This window comes from Macaca mulatta, chromosome 1 (assembly GCF_049350105.2).
Source record: "Macaca mulatta isolate MMU2019108-1 chromosome 1, T2T-MMU8v2.0, whole genome shotgun sequence".
In the NCBI taxonomy this organism is placed as follows: domain Eukaryota; kingdom Metazoa; phylum Chordata; class Mammalia; order Primates; family Cercopithecidae; genus Macaca; species Macaca mulatta.
Window position 1 is genome coordinate 164394699 of NC_133406.1, and position 19498 is coordinate 164414196.

The 19498-nt window shown below is 43.2% G+C and overlaps 1 protein-coding gene across 2 annotated transcripts in view; it reads right to left on the reverse strand.

Moving 5' to 3' along the window:
• The window catches only part of ST6GALNAC3 (ST6 N-acetylgalactosaminide alpha-2,6-sialyltransferase 3), a 555981-nt gene that overhangs the window by 481961 nt on the left and 54522 nt on the right, over positions 1-19498 (reverse strand).

Consider the following 19498-nt stretch of genomic DNA (forward strand, 5'->3'; position numbering starts at 1 on the left):
TGAGCCTTCTCTTCTAATATCTAGACATGGAAGATAGACCAACCATGAGTAATTCTTCACTATACATGGCTGAATAGCTTGTTAAGGAAAAACCCCGCATGTCTGTCTATCAAACAAAAATGATCTGACCATACGCAGCAGGCACAAAAAGATTTAAAAGGTTGAGAACCTAGGTTCCATAAGCCAGAAAAGTAAGCAGCATCATTAGCAAATATTCATCATAGAGAGACCGATGACCAAGTGCCATACACTGTGCTCCAAGCTTTACATGAATTATCTGACCTTATTTGCAAGAATATGATGAGGCAAGCATTGTTATTCCCATTTGATAGACAAAGAAACTGAGGATCAGCAAAGGGTGTTGACTGAACTATGGTTATGCAATGAGTAAATAGGAGAATCCAAGGATGAAACACAAGTCTGCCTGATTCTATGCCTTCGCTACTTCTGTCTCCCAAATAAATACGATTTTCACTCATTTAGTTAATCCTTAACTTAGAAAAGAACAAGTTTCAGGTGGTGATACATGAATACATGGGAAAGCTGTATTAGAAAGGGCCTGGGGATTTGGGTGAGTTTTTGAAAGACAGACAAGTTACTGCCTGGCCTCTACTGAGGCCCCTGAGGACAGAAGACAGGCCGTGGAAGGAAGAGATGCGGTCAGATGGAAAGCTAGTGTCAGCAGCCTTCACATGTACGTGAGGTCTGTACTTTGCAAAAAAAGAAAAGCATTGCAATGTTCCAGCAAAAGTTTATCCATTGTGGTAAGTATCCAAACTCTCTTGGAGGGAAGGGAGAGGAAGCAAATAATAAAGAAAAATAAATAAAAATATCCAAAGGAAAACCAAACATATTTGCCCTAAATTGGGCAAACTATTTGCCCAAGAGGGGAAATGTAGATGAAACATGAACATGAAAACCCAAAAAGAAAAGAAAATATAGCCCCTGAAACCTTCCTATATCTGAATTCGTAGAACATTCTCTCCTACTGGGATGAGCAGTTGAAATTTTTATAACAGAGCTTTGTTATATATCAAAGAAATGCCTTTTAGGAAAAAAGAAACTTTGGGGAAATAAAAATTCTCATTAATAGCCCCTTGAGGATATCAAGCATTCATCTTAAGGGCTCAACTGAGGAAATAGATGCATCAAGCAGTCTCCATGGTACAGACTCGGGCACACATGGGGGTTACTTTCCTGGAAGCACAATGTTGGGTTTGTTCTATTCATTATGAATTTACTGAGCATATTCCACAGTGATGTAAGAGGCAAACATGAATACCCCATTATCCTTTTTCAGCTTAAAAGTAACTCTACTACAAGGCAGAATGTAACTGACTGGTAAGACAGGTATAAACAACAACATTCCAAAGACAGGGACCCATAGAAAGAGAGAAGGGTCACGATTACAGAAGTCTCCTTGGAAGAAATGCTACTTAGAGAGTTAGGCTCTGAGGGGTGAAGAGAGATGATGACAGATGAGATTGAGGGCTAAAAGAGAGTGAAAAAAAAGGCAAGGGAAGAGTAGGGAATAAAGACGAAGTACAGGCCAGACATAAAACTGAGGATGTGCCCTCATTCATTCCGCCTGTATTGCAAACACGTGCTGAGCACCTGCCATTTGCTGGACGCTGTTGTAGGTGCTTGGGACACAGTATGAACAAACAAATATCCGAGTCTCATGGAGCTTACGTTCTAGTTGAGGTAAAATAGATGACAAACAAAATATGTAAGTAAACAGTATCGTATATTGGGAGGGGTAAAGTTCACCCTCATAAAGAAAAACCAAGCATGAAGAAGAATGTCAAATGCTGGGGAAGGGGGAAGACTGATTGCAAGTTGGTTGGTCCAAGAACACACATGGTCTTGCATGTCAGGTTAAGGTATCTGCACTTGATTTCATAGACAACCAAAGAGCCAAAATGCTTGTAAAAGCCTTAGCAGTAAAAGTGAGTGATCAGGCCAGGAGGAGTGGCTCACACCTGTAATCCCAGTACTTTGGCAGGCCGAGGCAGTTGGATCACCTGAGGTCAGGAGTTCGAGACCAGCCTGGCCAATACGGTGAAACCCCATCTGTACTAAAAATACAAAACTTAGCCTGGCATGGTGGCAGGTGCGTGTAATCCCAGCTACTTGGGAGGCTGAGGCAGAAGAATCACTTGAACCCGGAGGCAGAGGTTGCAGTGGGCCAAGATAGTACCATTGTACTCCCGCTTGGGTGACAGAGCAAGACTAGTCTCAAAAAAAAAAAAAAAAAGCGAGGAGTGATCAGTAGAAGTAGAAGTTAGCTAATGTTGGTAGTGTTTAATTTAGGATGTATTTGAGGATGTGACACGTGCAGTAGCACATGGAGTCATTAGACATAGCATGAGATAGAGAGAAGCATGTAGGAGAGATATCAAAGTACATTTCATCAAACACTGGTCTTCCTAGATATTTCCAAAGAAGGTTCTACAGGGAAATAAATTTGGAAATGAGAAAACCATCCAACCCCCTCCTGGAAGCATACTAAAAGTTCTAATTTTTCCTGAGGCTAAACCAACAAACAAAATGATATTTAACTGTCTAAATTAATATTTTATACTTTGTCTTGACCAATTTTTTTAGAGGTGACGGGGGTAGAACCCCTATTAAAACCTGGCAGGACTAACTTTATGAAATGCTGAACAAGAGGGAAAGAGCTAAAATCCTGTAAATTGGGAAAAGACGATGGATTTGGGAGAGAGAAAAGAAACTGAACGACAGGCTCTGCAAGCACTTTGGGAGTGTGGACAGGAGTGTGAGGGAGAAAAGGAGGAGGAGGGGAGGAGCCATCAAAGTCACAGAGGACACGAGCATGCCAAGGTGTCACTAACAGAATCTTCTGGAACATCTCAATCAAAAGTTGAGCCAGTTTCAGGGAAAGTGCAGTGAATGCTAACTCACTCCTTCTGAATGCCTCCCATCTGACATCAATGAAAACAAGGAATTAAAAAAGGGATAATCTTCCTTTTATAAAGAGAGAGAAGTTAAGGCTTTAGACAGACACCACCCTGGATCACCCCTGCAATCAATCCTGAAGGGATAGAGAAGGACAGGGAATTTTGAAGAAGCAAGAAAAGGAGAAACTGTTGTTTAGAATTAAGCCTTGTTTAATCAGTCTGGGAATGTAAAGAACAGCTTAAATCATTAATCTTGAAAAGCACGTCTCGTCCACTCATACAGACATATATAATTCAGGCACCTTTTCTCCTTGGCTGCTTAGCAGGTTGTCTATATTTATTAAATTCCCTTTACTACTTTTAGATGGTCACACGTTTCCAAAAGCAAAGACCTAGTAAGCCATTTGTGTTTATTTGCCAAGCTATCTTAAGTACAGGTCCAGATTATAAATGTTACCTGCTAATCAGAGAGCAAATTTTTAAAGTAATCACTTGTATATCCACATTAGAAGAAAAAGAAACTTAGAAAAACACATAAATTTCTTTTGTGATCCCACTATTCAGGAAAATCCACTGAAAAACCAGAAGATGACTTATCTGTGTTAAAATTTTAAAGCCCCTATTAAACTGTCATGTAAATTCTTATTTATCTAATTTTTAAACACATATAGAATTTACCTTCTATCTCATAAATGTCTCAATTCTGTGATGTCATTACAACAGCATTAGTGCAGATATATTGACTTAAACAGCCATGCAGTCCTGAATCAGAAGTGAGTTTTAAGCCACTAATTATTTTCCTAATTGAAAAAGAACAACACATCGGAATAATATTTTGGCCCAGAGGTATTCAACAGGCTGGTGCTTCTCAAAGAGTAACATGCATGATATACAGGAACCTTGTCAAGATTCGGATTTTGAGTCAGTGGGTCTAAGGTAGAGTCTGAGACTCCACGTGTCCAACAAGCTCCCTGGTGATGCCCAGGCTGCTGGTACGTGTCCCGCACTTTGAGTCGAAAGGCAATAGATCACCCTTCCAGGTTTTGAGGAGGGCAGCGGGGTTGGATGAAATAGGCTGGGTGAAAAGGACTGAGTTGGTTTTTTAGCTTGCCCAGTGTGATTCCTGCTGGACTCTCTGGAAAGCATTGCTGTGCCTTTGGTCTAGAAAGACGTGAAAGTTCAAGGTCTAAAGTTATATGTGCAAAATGTGGTAGAACAAATGTTAAGGAGAAACATGAAACTGTAATAACAGTGTGAGGTTTGGTGACAGGCTCTCTACTCTAAGCAGCTAAAAATAATAAAGAGAATTCTTAGACAAGCCTAGGTTGAGGTTCAGGATTTGGATTTGTTTATAAATGTCTGGCTGATTCTTGAGACAAGGCAAGTTCTGAACACGCTACTTTGAGATAAGCATTATTATTTTCAGTAAAGGAATGAGAAACTCAGAAGATGCCCAAGGCCACTAAACTCATAACAGAGTGAAGATACAAACCCAGGAGGTCTCCTGACTCCAATAAAGGAGCCCCTCTCCTCTAAATTACACAGTTTGTCAAGGTGCTCCCCAAAGCAGTCGGTAACCAATGTTTGAGGAATTCATAGAAGCTATCAGGTTTCAGGAAATAATTGTCATCTATGTCAACTTTTCAAGAAAAGAAGATACCAGGAACTATAGACTAGTTTCCTTCACAGAATCATCGGGGGAAGTGGAAAGAGTATTGTATTTATTAAAAGAAGTGGTGAGCGCATTAGAAGCTAGCACGGGCTCACCGCCCATCTCCCCTCCTAGGTGAAGCCAAGGCAGGGGGAATCCTTCCGTGTCTGTTTTCTTCAGCGTTGATTGTAAGCTCTCAAAGCAGTGGCTGTTCCATGATAGGCACTTAAATATTTGTTGAATGACTGAACAAGTGAATGAACAAGAAACAGGCTGACACACTCCAATATTTGTCAAGCTCAACTAGAGGCCAGGCACTATGGATACAAAATCAAATAAGATGTAGTCCCTGAGTAGAAGTGGTTAGGTCCGCTTTCTTAACTGTTAGTTTGGAAAGAAATTTATGATTTCTTGCTTATGTGGCATTTGATGTTCTGGTTGCCCTTTCCTCCATCCTCTTCCCTCGGCCTCAGAGTGAGGGTTACTGACCAAGCTCCTTGACCTTTCTCCTCTTTCCATTGTGGCCAAGCAGCACTCTTTCCCATCTTCTCTTTCTGTGCCAGAAACCTCCTGCTATTCCTCAGCCCATGCTGCTCATGAAGTTTCTTAGTGATGAAGGGGGAAAATATGGGCCCTAGAGTTTGAGCGACCTGGTTCATTTACTGAGCATTTCCACAGGCTAGATGATGCTTCAAGCTGTTTACACATATCCACTCATGTACTGCTAACAATGATATGGGAGGTGACATTACACTATCTCACAGATAAGAAGACTGAGGCCAGAAAGGCTATCAACTGGCCCAAGGCTGGCCAGCTAGGAAGTGGTCCAGTGGGCTTAAGACCCCAGCAGTCCTGCACTAGAGCCCACTCTTCACCATAACTCCACGCCCCCTCTCAATAGTGAGGCTTCAATAAGTCACAGCCCTTATCATATTTTCAGATGCACAGTCTTCTTCTCAAGCACATGAGAAATGCCTTATCCTGGGGCACAGTGACCCCGTCTGCTTGGTGTGATACTGCTATTCGATAACAATTTTTCTTCCCAAAACTTTTTGATGTCAGCATGGGCGTGGGCTGGAGAGTAATGTATTGAATTGTTTGGAAAATATTTATGGAATGTGTAGATGCAAGAAAAACAACAACATCACTTTGGTATTATATTCCAAGAGAATTTAATTTTTCAAATGTTTTAAGTCCTCTTCCAGGATATAACCTTTTATCAGAGGGGGCCACTTGAAGAAAAATGGGGGCTGTAAGCTTGTCTACACTGTCATGTTCTCACACTTCCATTTCAAATACACACACACACTGATGGACACACACACACACACACACCCCGACTTGGTAAGAAGTCCAAAGTTGGTCCTGGGAGAGTACTTTTGCAATCACCTAATAAGGCTTTGACAAATGAGTTTGCTAATAGGACTGCCAAATGACTGGTGAGGAATGGCATGTTCTATAGGCACTGTAAAAATTCTCTTTCCTTTAAAGACAGAAGACAAGTTAGTGGCAAGGACATTGCTTTTTAAATAAATCCAAAGTTAGTTTTCAACCCTTTACTGCCAAGATCCATTTCATTAAGTACAAAAATAGGTTCCTTCCCACAGCCCAAAAGCCTTCCATAAAAGTAAACAGGGTAAATTCAATTTTCCTAAAAATTTGTTTAAAAAAATCACTATAGTGCTGTCTTAGGCATCTAATTTCCTTGTGATAAGAAAGTAATCCCTCCTTTGCCCTCTCCCGGTTCTGGCTGTGGGCCAGCACTTTCCAGCAGAATAAAGTCAAAGAAATAAAAGACATTAAAGATACGGTGTGCCCAGATCTAATCCTCCATGTGAATTGACCCAGTGTGGCTCGCAGCAATGTGATCCAGAAGCAGATGCAAAATTTAAAAGAAAAAAAAAAAAAACAGGCATTCAAGACAGGGAAGAGGGGCCTCTACCAGCAAGTTCTGCCTATTGCACTCTCCAGATAATCACAGCTGGCCGCTCCTCACTGCTGAAAAGGTCCAAACAGGATTCTTCAATGTCTGTAGAATGGCTAGAGTTCTCTAATATGGTGATTAAGGTCTTTCTCAGTTTTTATTCCCACTTATGCAACTCATGATGGCAAAGATGACTGTCTTCCCGTCTTTCTCTAGAAGCAGATCCTTCCTCCCTGCCCAGTCAGGTGCCACACTGTGGTCCCTTCACCCTGAGAGTGTCCTGCGTACCTTCACACCTATCATGAAAAGGAGGCTACCTTTCCTCCTCTTCCCCTGGTTGGTGCTGAGAGTGGAAAATTAGCTATGACTCTGTAGGTGTAGACAACACCCTAGGACATGGTGGAGCATGAAGACAAGAGAAGAATGGGTCCCCGGGAGACACAGGGGAGCAGACAAATACCCTTTCTAGATGCCAGGCCACATCTACTCTGTTATGTGAAAGAGAAACACACTTCTATTTGATTTAAGCCACGGATGTTTTAAACCTCTTTATTCTAACAGCTTAGCCTCTTCCTTAAGAGGCTAATTCACTCATCCTTGACTCCTGTCCTAACAAAGATGGAATTTCTCCACCTGTCTCCGCATTCCCTCCCATCTCCACACTTTTGCTTTTAGGGGTAGCTTCCCCTTACTGGGATGTCATCTTCCTCACTAAATGCTCCATCCCCCAAGGCCCGGGGTGGAGGGGTTCTCTTTCCTCCTCTCTAAAGAATCCTCCACTAACTGATCCCTTTGCCTTGGAGATTCTGTTGCCCTTTCCATCTGAAGCTTTGGCACTTGATCAGGTGCCAGCGAGCACAGGACTTTGTCTTGTGAGTATATTCCTTCCCGTCTTTGCGTGTATATTGAAACCTAAACCGAAGCAGAGGTTTTGGTTGAATCTCAACTCTAGTGCAGTGTGGAAATGGGTGGCTTGCAGAGCCTCTCCTTATCCTTACATAATGGTTGTCATGAGGAGACTGAAGTCCACGCTAAGGTGCTATTATAATGAAGATGCTACATCCATTTTGCTTGTTCTTTTCATTTCCAGATGGGAGGGGATGTATGTGTTATTTTCCCAAAAACTTTGTTATAAATCTTGGCTTCAAATAGGGGTTTTAATGAATGCTTTAAATGGCAAAAATCCATCTGTACGCGCTTTTTCTGCTATAAGTAAACATGTTGATCCATAGAAAAGGTAAGCTTTAGTTTTTAACTTTTTTTAAAAAACTACATGCTATCTTTTGTTGGATGCTGACTCCCCTCCTCTGACATGAATTCTCTAGGAGTTCAAATGACTTAAGCACACTTACTGGGGACTTGCAGGACCTAGGAGGTGTGGTTTGCTTCAGGGTTTGGCTGGAAGAATGTTAGACTCTCTAAGTCTAGCATGCCACTGCTGGGACCACTTCTTAGCCTGATCCAGGGAAGATGCATATGTAAACTGACTTATTTTCTGGGCTACAGACAAGAGAAACCCTCCCTTTTCTGGAAATGGAGATTGTTCTTAGAACTTATCTCCACAGCAAAATTCTCTAGCCATGAAAGGTGTTGCAACTCAGCATTATGAAATAAACCATGCTGGCCAGTAAAAATATCCATTGGACCTATCACAAAGGGGACTGGTAAGCATCCTGGTGCCAGTTCAGTAGATGGGCTGCCAGGGACATCCCAGCATGGGGCATGGAAACCAAGTCTCCAGGCTACTAAAAATGCCCTCCGTCCATTCTTTCTTTCATCCAAATGAACCCAAGACATTAATTATTTCAAGAAACATTTACTGAATACCTACCATAGGCAAGTCCCTAAGTAAACAATCAGAAAAAAGCCTAGGCACAGTGGATCATGCCTATAATCCCAGCACTTTGGAAGGCTGGGTGGGAGGATTACGTGAAGCCAGGAGTTTGAGACCACCCTGGCAACTTACCTCTCTACCAAAAAAATAAAAACTAAAAAATTGAAATTTAGCTGGGCATGGTGATGCATGCCTGTAGTCCCAGCCACTTGGGAGGCTGGTGTGGTAGGATCCCTTGACCCAAGAGTCCAAGGAGCTGTGATTGCACGACTGCACCCCAGTTTGGAAAACAGAGAGAGAACCTGTCTAAAAATGAAGGAAGGAAGGAAAGAAGGAAGGAAGGAAGGAAGGAAGGAAGGAAGGAAGGAAGGAAGGAAGGAAGGAAGGAAGGAAGGATGGAAGGAAGGAAGGAAGGAAGGAAGACAGAGCCTTTTTGAGGATTTTACTGTTCTGTGGGAGAGGCAGAAATAAACAGGCAATTTCAATATAATCTGATAAACAATCTGCCAAAGGAAGTACAAGGATCAGTGGGAGTCCACAAAGAGGAAGATAGAAGGCAAGCAGAGTAAGCAGGGACCATGTGACCAGCAGGGGCAGCAAGGAACAACCTAACCCCCATCAGGCTCCAGGTAGTTTTGGAGCCACACATTTTCCTGCCCCTTACCTGGCAAAAGAATGGCCTTCCTTCCTCCAGAGGCACTGCAAGGGCAGCCAAAAATAAAAGGGGCTTGAATCACCCGCAGTGTTAATGAAATACCTTGTAAACGTCTAACAGGCAGAATGCAAAACATCTCTCTGCTCAAGAGATCTTGATATCTATTTCCACAGAGCATCGGATTAATCTCTTTCACCATCAAAATCAATAAGAGCTGAGAGTAGAGACGGGCAGAGGAAGCATCTGCTTCTGCAGTCAGGAAACCAAAATTAGACCAATTATATTGTTCCAGAACCTAGATTTCATGGTGAGAGGCACCATATGAATCAACCAGTGATTGATAGATACATCTAAATGAGCTTTTGACAAAGCAGTGAGGAAGTAAAGAGATTCTGTCGTTTTGGCATTAGGATTGAATTTATTCCTCCTCAAGACAGGTGAGGATTCAGAGCTTATTCATGTGTTATCCCCATCCTATTCCACTTTGAACTTCCTCAGTCACTGGAAAAGAGACATACATAGAATTTTAGAGTTAGAATCTGAAAGATCATCATTGCACAGGTGAGAAATTTGAGGCTCAGAGAACATAAGTGACTTGCCCGGCTGATTAGGGTCAAAACCAGAACTAGAAACCAGGCTCTGGACTCTTAGTTGAGTGCTTGTTTCACTCATCTGCTCTGAGCCCAGAAACCTGGCACTAGGCAAGAACTTCTTCGGGAAAGATTATGGTTTCCTCCGAGACTTTTTTCCTTTAATATCTCTCCCTCTCTCTGAGAATCTATGTCACCCAGACACAGGTATCAGGACAAAAGCTATACCAGTTTAAAAGCTTTCAGCTTGGCTTCCTATAGGGATAAAGGCCAAGGAGCAAATCCACAAAGAGAGAAAAACAAGCCACTGTCACCAAATGAGCATTTCTTCCCAAGAAACAGTCCATGTACAAGTGTGTGTGTGTGTTTCTAAGTGTGTATGTGTTTCTATATGTGTATGTTTATATGTGTATATGTTTATATGTATATTTGTAAAAGCATGTGAGTGCTATAGGTATACACATGTATGTATGAGTTGTGAATGTGTGTGTGTATCGGGCCCTTTGTGTGAATTTGTGTGCTTCAATGTGCATATATGTGTGCTTATGTTTGTGTGATTGTGTGTGTATGTGTAGGTGCATAGATTTTTTAAAACTCTTCCTTATATTCACAGGGGTAAAAAAGGGGAAAATGAGATCTTTACAAACTGTTTTTGGCTACCATTACAAAGCTATGCATCTATCCCACTGGAGAGTTTACTATGGGTCCTCTTACCTGGAAGTCCTTTGCGTTGTCTGGTAGATGGAAAAAGGCACTGTACTGAAATTCTAAAGAACAAATAGAAGCCAGAAGAAACATACAAGAAGATCTGATATGTCAAGTAGACATTTTAGAGAAAAATTATACAAATACTTGCTAACCGGGCAGTGACATTCTATTTGGAAGGCTGTTGGGATTTGCATAGAATGACCCATTTTAGGGAGGTGCTGGGAAGAGCATGGGAACTGCAGTGATGCAGAGTACAAGGGTCCAAGGGTCAGGTTCTGGTCCTGTGGTGAGTGCATCCTCCTAAATATTTGTCTTGAATCATGCCTTTGTTTAAATTTCCTGGTTTTTCTCAATTTCACCATGAGTAGGCTGGCAATTTCAATATTTTCCTCAGGAAGAACCCCGCCCTATGTTCTCAAAGAAAAAAACTTTCAAGGAAATACATCATACTGTGTTCTGTCACTTCACAAAAGCACTAAGGGTTCAGTGACCTTGTCTTTCTAAAGGACCAGATGTCTCCCCTCCATAAGCCCTTCTGAAAATGATTTTACCTATTTTCATGTTTAACAAAAAATGAAATGTTTTCAACCAGTACTTTTTGACATTCAGAGACTTCAGAATGTAGTCTTCTTCACTAGACTGTTGGGTCTTTGAGAGCAAAAATGAAGTATCTCCATATCCTGAGGACATGTCATGATGCACAGCATATCTTTAAGAAAATACAGGTACCAATTAATGTGTGTCTGAACACAGAGTGAAGTTTTACCACAACAGAATGAAGGTTTGTTGTTGAAGTTACACAATAGTAGTTACAGTGAGGTTTCCAAGTCACTTGAGCTATGCCAGTGGTTTAACCAGGAGTGTTTGCATCAGAGATGGCTTCCCCGGGGCAACAGTGAATTCAGAGCCAAAAATGGCTGAAATCAAGAAATTCATATTCATATAGATATTTTCTGCTAAACTGGACAAGTGTTTTGGCTTTGGGTAAGTGATAGAATCTCTCGGAAGGGTTTCTACCCTGGAGAATCACTGTCTTAACAGCCCCTAGCAATAAATACAAACTAGCTCCCTTACAGGGACATGACTACAACTTACAGAGAAGACAAACCAGTAACATGTTTCACTCATATACTGAAGAATACCCATAAAGACTAAGGATTATTAAATCAAAATCTCCTTGGAGTTCATGAGGGTAGGTGGGAGGAAGATTCTCTACTGGAAATTACTTTGAACAAAATGTCCTGATCTTCCATTGCATTTGTTTCTATCCCAGCTCTATATATTTTGTGCTTCTTGACCACCATCCCTTGGATCACCTGCCTCCAAGAAATGTGTTTCCACAACAAACTGACTGTGCAGAATGTCTACTTAGGGCAAATTAAAGACAGTCTTCTCATCTACATGCAACTGGCCACTTCAATCCTAGAAATCCCCAACATCAGGTCCATAGCACAGCTAACAGCTGAGGGTGCTGAAAATCGGGGCAAGAATATCTGCAAACACTCAGGTGTCCCAGACAGATACAATATCATAGGAAGAACCAACTCCACATAGATTTTTGACAGTCATTTAGCCTAGTAGTTGCCTCCTCTCTGAAAACACAGGCAGTGTGGCAGAGTAGGGGACAGTAAAGTGACTTAAAACAACACAGACTCCCAGGCAGGCAGACCTTGTTTTCAATTCCTCCTCTTACTTCCTGGCTCTGTAATCTTGACCAGATTACTAAACCAATCTGAGTTTTGGCTTTAAAGACTGAGACAAAAGTATCAACTTCATAAGCCACTGTAAAGACTAAATGAGATGTTTTTCAGGCACCTAGGATTGACTGACATTGGATGAATGATGTTAGCATCATTACTGGGATTTGTATGAGAACTGCCATTTCTGAGGCCTATAAATTTGACAAACTTTACAAAAAAAAACTTGTCATCAAGGAGTTAGTGATAAAGGCTGCAAATCCAAATCATCCTAAGGGAGTGAAAATAAAAGAGAAATTACTTCCCAAATACTTTAAACCTTCTTTAAGCAATAATCAGTTTCCCAGAATTGCCATGCATTAGAGATGCCATATGATTTTGGGGTCAAATGCCTCCCCAGTTCTGATATTTAACCAACTGTGAAAGCTATTTCTTACTAGGCATCTTCTTGGCTTTGCTCATCTAAAAGGAATGGTTATGCACACACTCACACACACAGGCACGTGCACACACACACACACACTTCGTTGAACAGTACTCTTAGGGATTTTTTTTTCTCCTGTGAAAACCAAGTAGTATAAAATTACCTTAGGGATCTCTACTCAGAATCACAGAAGACACCACTTAATTAGATTAAAATTGAGTTTGTCAAAGATGACTAGATGATATATTACAGATTGCAAATTTAGCACTAATATCAAAACCCTCACACATCAGCAGGTCCTATAAATGCATTTATTTGTAAGCTGTACATCAAGGAACAAAGAGACTATTGACAACAAAGCTATTTTGTAGAACATTTGCCTCCCGACAGAAATAAATGCATTTAAAACAGCTGTTGACCAGGTTCCTGCCATTTAGTAAACCCGTTGAATTTGGTTTCTGGAAGTGCATTTATAAATGGGCTGTAGCTGTCACTTTTTATTAGCTATTTACAATGAAGAGTATAAACTTCTAAAATAAAGCACCTGTGTTAAGAATTCTGCCGTAAGCCTGTTAGATAGAGGTGGGCAGTGCAGCTTCCCAGCCCTGTGCAGCTGATTCCAGACTGCTCATGAGCAAGCACAAAAGACCTGGTCTCAAAAGGGCCCCATCCTGAGCAGAAAAGCCTGGGGTATGTGACTGAATCACAGATTCAAGGCACAGCTGAGCCAGAGCCAAGTCTTTCAAGAGAAAAGACTGGGGCTCCTTACCCACAACACAGATAGGCACACACATGATGCCCGGAATCAATAATATACACCTAAGATTACAGCAGAGCCGCATGGGTGGAAATCTATCCAAGCAGGAAATAATCACCTTTCTACCTGTATGTCTATGTGCTGAATTGGGCCTTGAAGAAGTTGCCTGAAAGGAGAAATCCAATCTTGGGTGGCAGGTGGCTCTACTATGGGGTCCCTCACCTGATGTTCAATTTGCTTCACAGCATGGCATGATATATGGGATATTTGGTAGCCATTAAAATGCATACCCAAAAGAACACAGGTTTTTCAAGTCAGCTCAATGCCCAATGAATTTTGACTTTGGTCCTCATTGGCTATTTGATCTGAGTAGGTGAAACAGTGTAAGTCTTAAGTTTCCTCCACTGCAAAATAGCGATAATAACGTCCAACTCACTAGAGTGCTGCAGTAAATGAGCTAATTTATGTAAAAACACCCAATTCAGTTTTCATCATATCAGTAGATGTTCAAATATTTCGTTCATTTTTAAAACAAGTCACACAACAACATGGAACATACATACTAAGTTAAAGAGATATATATATATATAAACACAAATGCAAAACACTACTTTGTGCAATAAAGCAAGCAAACAAACGTATAAAACAGAATAGGAGCAAATGCTCTAAATCTTAGCCATGCTATATTTGTATGGAGGGCATATTAGCAAGTTTTTTTTATTATTTTCCAAATTTACTTCTAAGAAGAAAATATTACTTTTTTTTTTTTTTTTGAGACAGAGTCTCACTCTATTGCCCAGGCAATTCAGCGGCGCAATCTTGGCTAACTGCAACCTCCGCCTCCTGGGTTCAAGTGATTCTCCTGCCTCAGCCTCCCAAGTATCTGGGATTACAGGCACGTCTCACCACGCCTGGCTAATTTTGTATTTTTAGTAGAGACGGGGATTTACCATGTTGGCCAGGCTGGTCTCGAATTTCTGACTTCAGGTGATCTGCCTGCCTTGGCTTCCCAAAATGTTGGGATTACAGGCGTGAGCCACCATGCCTGGCCAGAAAGGATTACTTTTATAATGGCTAGATGTTATAGTTTTAATAACAGGTAGTTATTAAGCCTGAGCGTTCTTGAAAGAGACAGTTTGTCTGAAGACAGTGCTTTTCATGACACAGACACAAGGCAAGAGCCATTGCCCCAGCAGCTGGTAGAACACTAACCACGCAGGAGTTCAGGTGCTGCACCTTTGGTCAGGAGGGCACAAACAGGAAACAAGCAGTGGCCACCTCTGGAGGGGCTCGCACCTAAGGGACTCGCAGGGAAGAAAAGATGAGGGAAAAAGGACGTCTGAAAACTGAGCAGGAAAAAGCCCAATACTGTCTCTGACCTGTCTCCCAACCCATGGTTAAACCACTGGCTGATGTGGGACACCCCTCCACAGCATGACAGTCACAGAATGTTAGAGCTGGAGGATACCGCAGGTGTCATCTGTCCAGTGCCCTCATCTCATAGACTAGGAGCTTCAGGCCTGGAAAAGTTGAAGGGCATTTACTCATTCTCAATTTAATCAGCAATTTCTATTCAAAGTGCCAACTACAAGCCAGACATTACTCAGTTTCAATGAGTAGAGATACAGCTGTGAGCAAAGTACCTGCCTTCTGGAGAATGCATAGGGGAGGAAAAGAAATAAACATACAATGTATAATGCTGAGGAAGCGGCCGTCTTGTGACCTGTCTGTCATTCCACAGGATTGCCTAATCAGTGCCCTGGGCCTGGGACATTCCCTAATCTAGAGGCCAGGTTTCCAGCTATTCCTTGGCATCAGAGTCTTCTTCCTTATTTGTGTAAATATTTCTCCGTTCTGGGTATGCAGTGAATTTCCTTGTACTGCTTAAGCATATGTGTCAATGGCTCCTGGACAGCTCCACTTGTCTATATGACTAGGTGGAGTGCTGGGATTGGGTCTTTGCCTGTAACCTAAAGGGCTGCACGCAGGCTATTGCCCTGCATTGGTTATTGGGAGGGGCCCATCTTCACGTCATTCTGTGAGTAGAGCATTTTTCCAACCAGCCCTTGTGCATGGAGTCTTCCTTGGTGACTCCAAACCTGTAGAAAATGCAGTGAGTAAAGGTCTGTGGGATCCTCCTCCTGAAAGTCAACAATGTATGCTCTCTGCTGTCCTCCACATGAATGAAATCCTCCCCTGAGATCAGCAGCTGGATCTTCCTGCTGCACAGTTTCTGGAAGTCAGCAGGTTTGCCAAGGATGCTTACTGTGGTCTTGCCAAAAGCAACGGCTTATGTTTCTGTCCCCAGATCTCCAGGGAGTAACGGGCTGGCAGAAATTTTGCCCACCCTCTGGATATAGGTGGACAAATGAGATTTACCAAATCTCCCCTTAGACCGGAATGACTTTGGCCAATGGGTCATATGGTGGAGAGACAGGGGGTGGAACCCATGGCGGAGATATAAGAGGAGCAGGAAAACTATCCCTTGACTGCTGGCCACCTTGCTGCTTGTACACCGATGGCTCGACAATTAGGAGCTCTAATGCAGACTGAAGGTCCCTAGGACAGAGTTCCAACCAATGAGGCTCTGCAGCCACAGGCAGATGAGATCCATTTTCCCACAATGCCAAAGACTGATGGTGTCCCTGAAGATTAAACCATGGAAATGTGCTCAATTTCTGGCAGCAAGATGAGGAAATTAAAGAATAGATGTGGGCAGAGGCCAGGAGAGTCGCAAGCTACCTGGTTGGTGTGCCTGTTGGATGAGGGGGCCTTGCAGACCCAAGTGTCTCCAGCAGAAAGATGTAGTTTGAGGAAGTTGACAACCCATCCCCCTACTATAGCATATTTTCACCTGCATCACAGACAACAACTAACAGGACTTGACTGAGACAAACTGATGCCACTATTAGTTTTGGGTGACTGGAGGCATAACCACAGTGTATGCTACTGCAGGGGAATTACTTGGAAGCAAGGCTTCCTGGAAAATGGTTCAGAAAACCATTATGGCCATTAAGATAAAGGCCATTGACAGACATGGCTGTAGGACCCTCCCCCAGATGGGATGTAGATGAAGCTGTCCTACCTTGTACAGCCCTAGAGGCCTTTAAGAGGCAAGATTCCCCATAACAGAAGACTTCCTTTTCCCTTCTTCTGTCCCTGGGATGACAATGAGTGAGGTGGTGGAGACACATCTCTGCAATGTCCTGTCATCTGGTGGAGGGAGCTGCAAGGTGGAAGCCATTATAGCTGTGGCTGAGACCTGAGCAGTAGAAACCTCTACAAGTGGTCCTCCAAAGGCCAAAAGGGGAGACAATCAGAGGGGCAGGACTCGTGTGCAGTGCAATGTGGTTGTAGCTTCTAAACAAAGGATAAATAAGACTGAGATGGAGTCTCCACTGAAGAACTTTCTCCATGACATAAAAGGAAAAGAGAACCCCCTAAATTAGAGATGAAGGACCTCATGCAGATCATTAAGAAACAGAAAGAGGGGAGCTCACCAAATTGGAAGGATTTAGAATCTTGGATTGCCACCCTGAAGATTCAGATACTCCCCCTCCTCCCCACTGGAGGGAAGGCAAGCTGCTGCTGGAGTTTCCCAATACCCAGCTCAGATAGTGAGGAAAATGGTGGTTCCAATTATGAGCTAGACTCAGATAAAGAGGAGGAGCTGTGTTACCTATATCTTGACTCCTTTTAAAAAGCATGATTGGGGTAGGGCCAAAGGTTCCATGCTCCCACAGAGACCTGAAGCTCTGTGACCCTGTGGGGGTGGATGGGAAATATGGGGGTGGGGGAGAGTATGAAAACAAGCATGGGGCTATTAGACACTGTTGCTTAGTGATTATTACAACAAGCCCCCACAAGGGGAGGAGTGGAACAGTGGCTTTGTGTGTTTTGGGGGAGGGCATGGTATCCCATAGAAAACAAACATGTACTTATGGGCAAGACCATTTCGGTGCCAATGATCATGGTACCCCTTGCATCATGTGTTATGGGTAATGACAGTTTGATAGCCCATGACACTGAAAACCAGGGTCACCTGCAGGAATATGCACTGCACCTCCCCACAGCAATATTTGAGCCATGTGAGCCAAATACACTCCTCCTCTTCCTCCTCCCAGAATTGCCCAAGCCCATATCCATTGTGGAAAGAAAGACATTACTCTTTTAATACAAGAATAAATTACCTGGCGCAAGCAGGAGTGCATCAAACAACTTTGTCAATTTAATATCATGGTCAAAAAGGCCTCCAGCACAGGGAGGCTGAGAGGCTACATCAGCCTCCGTGCCCCAGAGGCTGGCTTGGACTATTGCAGCCAAATGCCTTGACCCCTGAGTGCTGGCGATCATCCCATTTTTCTGGGTCGGTGGCAGTTCATTTGGAGACTGGTATGCTGTCACAGACTAGGCCAATGCCTTTTTCTCAATTTCCCAGGGGCAGGAAGACCAGGATTAATTTGCATCCTGTGGAATGGCTTGTAATACACTTTTTCTGTCTTCCCTTAGGGGTCCCTTCATGACCCTGCCATTCGTCAGCAATGGGTAGGGCTTGATTTACGGCCCCCAAGTCAGGTTTAATAGATGGCATCTTCTTTGTGAGTCCCACTGAAGAACAAGTGGCCTTGGCTTTTTGCTCGATCACCAATGCGAGGACTAACACCAGTTGGGCCATAAATCCAGATAAGATTCAAGGACCTACCCAACAAGTACAATTTCTCAGGACCATCTGGGCATAAAATCAACAGAGTATCATGGAGAAGGTTAAATAGAAGTTACAGTCCCTGGCTCTCCCACTGATAAAATAGAAGCACAGCAGCTGGTGGATCTCTTCAGACATTGGAGACAACATATACCCCATCTGGGTATCCTTCTGGCCCTCTTGTCAAGGTGGCACAAAAGACAGCAACCTTCAAATGGGGCACTTCTCAGCAATGAGCAATGAAAACTACTCAGCAAGCCATGGCCCAGGCCCTGGCTCTGAGTGGGAGATTTGGAGCCTGCCAGCCCCATGAAACTTCAGATGTCCACAGCACCCAACATGCTGAATCAGTAGCAGTAGGAAACCACCTCTGGGCGGGGTGCAACCTCTGTGATTCTGGACACACAAGCTGCCTGAAGCTGCTGCCCAATACATACCCTTTATAGGCAGCTTCTTGCTTGCTATTGGGTTCTCGTGGAGACTGAACATCTCACTACCAAAGCACATTATGTGATTCTGAGGCTGAAGTGCTCATCCTTACTTGGGTTCTCACCAATCTCACTAATAAAACCCAACAAGCCCAGGAGGGTTCCATCATCAAATGGAAATGTTACATCTAAGATTGAACCAGGCCAGGACCCCAAGGGGTCAACTACATGAGCAGGTGGCCACCCTGCCAGAGGGAGCACAGCGCTGGTCCCTTCCCTGGTCATGTGGGCCATGATGAAGAGGTTCCAGCTGAAGGCATGGCCTAGTTTACCCAGGCTTCTGCAAAATGAGTTGATGGAGTCCACTGTGCCCCCCACAGCCACCCACACCATGGAGAGCCATTCTTACCTGAAACTGGAAGAGAACACTTGGCCCATGGGGCTGAATTTTGTGTGGTGGTAATGGTGTACAAGCCACCCTACCCCACACACCTTGCTACGTCTTTGCCGATTACTGGGTGGTGGTCTAGCCATTTCTTCAGGAGACTGGCAACTACATGACTGAACTATCAAAAACCTGTGTGGCAACAGGGACTATGGCAAGTTTGCTGCATGAAATGGGCAAATCTTTATCACTCATGTATATGCTCCCAGCAAAGTGCCTCTTAAATAAGAACACAAGGGGAATTCTTAAGGTATCAGAGCCTGTCCAAAACAAGTTGGAAGGGTCACACATTGGGTGCTTCAATGAACCAGTCATGGAATCCCATTTCAAATACAGGAATGGGCCAAATCCATGGGTGTAATCCTTGAAGACACAGAAGCCAAGAATGTGGTGCAATTCCCACCAATCAGCCCAAAGAGTATGACGAGAATTATGACCTATCGTGAGGGGCATCAGCAGACTCATTTGGCAGATGGATCATACTGGATCTTTAACACCCAGCCGTGGATTCTTCTGGTGCCTCACAGCAGCTGACACCTACTTAAGGTTTAGAACGTTATCTCTGTGCTTCATGTGAATGCCAGTACCACAATAGTTTCCCTGGAAAAAAATCTTTGCCATGAGTTTGGGTACCCTACTGAACTCCAATCAAATCAGGGCACTTCTTTGATAGCACAAGTCACAAAACAATGGGCACAATTCCATGGCATATGCTGCACCTCCCACATTCACACCACCCATAAGCTAAGAGAGCCATGGAGC